General features: G+C 41.0%; 1 pseudogene; it reads left to right on the top strand.

Moving 5' to 3' along the window:
* The first annotated feature begins 1,461 nt into the window (after positions 1–1,461).
* Positions 1,462–2,395, top strand: LOC122442667 (annotated as a pseudogene).

Below are 2,395 nucleotides of genomic sequence, written 5' to 3'. Positions count from 1 at the left end.
TATGGTGGAAAATTCCACAGTGAAAAACAACACCCCTGCACATTTGTTTCTAGCATAAACTTTTGAAGCTTTATGAGAGCATTTTGTGCTTAAGACTATCCTGTTTGGAATCTAGGCTCTGGCCCTTCTGGGTTGCGTAATCTTGAGGAAAGCGCTCAACATGTAACCTCAATGTTCTCATCTATTGAAAGGGACTGTTGCTGCTGAGAACCAGATTAGAGAGTTGCTATCTGTAATATACATAAAGCATTTAACTCACTGCCTAATACACAGTAAGGCTTAATAGGTCTTAAGCATGACTATTGTTTCTCTTAATTGTGCACTCATTTTCAAATCATACAAAGCACAAATAAATATTTCTCCCACCAAGTCTCATAAACTTGGGTGAAGCACAGTCAAGCAATGAAAAATATGAAAGCTCTGAGGTTTCGCAAAGAAGTACAGAATAACTGTTTTCAAGAGCATCCAGGTACCCCTGACAAAGGAGAGGAATTGGACAGGAAGTAAAGGAAGACGTGAAGACGATGATGGAGCAGGAGAAGAGGAAGCCGAGAAGAGAGGTATTTACTATCCCAGATTACAGAGAAGGACACCAGGAAACAGAGATGTTAGGCAATCAGCCCAAAGCCACACAGCCAGAAAGCGAAGGAGCTGATTTCAAAATGCACGCTCTTCTCAAAGACACCACATGATGCTTGCTGCTTTTCAGCATGTCTATCACCATACCTGTAGAATTTTGTGGCAGTTATTTGTTTAAAAGTTTGTCTTTCCTGCCAGACTATAACCACCTTAAGAATAGGAGCTGAGAATCACTCATCTTTTTAATCTGTGTTGGGTTCCTAGTGAGTGTTTAAAACAGTGATACTGAATAATTGCGAGAGCATAAATCTTCAATGTTTATGAATGTTTTAATGCATAGGTTCAAATATTAGGCTGACCAAAAAGTTCATTTGGGTTTTTCCATACCATCTTATGGAAAAACCCAAATGAAATTTTGGCCAACCCTATAATACAGCTTTTTTTTTTTTTCCCCAAACCAAGTTTGAATTAAAATATTGGCTTTGAAAGGGTGACTATTGACACTGTGTGCCTATGTCAGCAGTTATCTTATTTACCTGATTCACTGTTTAATTTTTTGTTTATTTGTTTTGTTTTGTTTGCAAGGATGGTAGAGAGATGAACTTCAGCAAATCTAATAAATATTTGTGGGGAAATAAGAGTTGTGCATTGCTGAAGTCTATCTGGGATTCTTTCTGAAAGGAAATTCACTCTCTGATGTCCTTGCACTTAACACAGTTTCAATTTTATTGTTCAACTTACTTTTGTGGACTGTGGAAAGGATGACAAAATCATAGACTTCTTATAGGAATCCTAGGAAAGAGAGGAATAAATTGAAATTTGTTGAATTAAAATATATTTTTTACTATATATTTGAATATATGTATTGGCCTATGCAGGACCATGGAGAGAGTTAACCAAACCAGCAGTGTGTCCGAGTTCATCCTCCTAGGACTCTCCTCCCGGCCTGAGGACCAGAAGCCACTCTTTGCCCTGTTCTTCATCATGTACGTAGTCACCATAGCGGGAAATGTGCTTATCATCCTGGCCATCCGCTCTGACACTCAGCTCCAGACACCCATGTATTTTTTCCTTAGCATTTTATCCTTTATTGATGTTTGCTACACAACCACCATAGTTCCCAAGATGCTGGTGAACTTTCTGTCAAAGAAGAAGTCCATCTCCTATGCTGAGTGTATGACCCAGATGTATTTCTTCCTGGCTTTTGCCAACACAGAGAGTTACCTCCTGGCAGCCATGGCTATTGACCGCTACGTGGCCATCTGTGACCCCTTCCACTATGTTACCACCATGAGCCACCGACGTTGTGCCCTTGCTGGTGACCTTCTCCTGCTCCATCTCTCACCTCCACTCCCTCTTACTGGTTCTCCTGATAAATCGTCTTCTCTTTTGTGACTCCAATGTCATCCACCACTTCCTCTGCGACATCAACCCTCTACTGAAACTGTCCTGCTCCTCCACACTTGTCAATGAAATTGTGATTAATACTGAAGGACTGATAACCCTGGTGAGCCCTTTCATATGTGTTATCATCTCTTATCTACGAATCCTCATTGCTGTTCTTAAGATCCCTTCAGCTGCCGGGAAACATAAAGCTTTCTCGACCTGTGGTTCCCATGTCACCATGGTGACCCTCTTTTATGGAAGCATTATTTATGTTTATTTCCGACCCCTGTCCACCTACAGCATCAAGGACTGAGTAGCAACAGTCATCTACACAGTTCTGTCCTCCATGCTGAACCTTTTTATCTACAGCCTGAGGAACAAAGATATGAAGAGGGGTCTGAGGAAGCTGATGAGCAGGAGGATGTCCTAG

This window comes from Cervus canadensis, chromosome 5, assembly GCF_019320065.1.
Source record: "Cervus canadensis isolate Bull #8, Minnesota chromosome 5, ASM1932006v1, whole genome shotgun sequence".
Classification (NCBI taxonomy): Eukaryota; Metazoa; Chordata; class Mammalia; order Artiodactyla; family Cervidae; genus Cervus; species Cervus canadensis.
The sequence above is the reverse complement of the archived record's forward strand: the minus strand, read 5'-3'. Positions and strand labels throughout refer to the sequence as shown.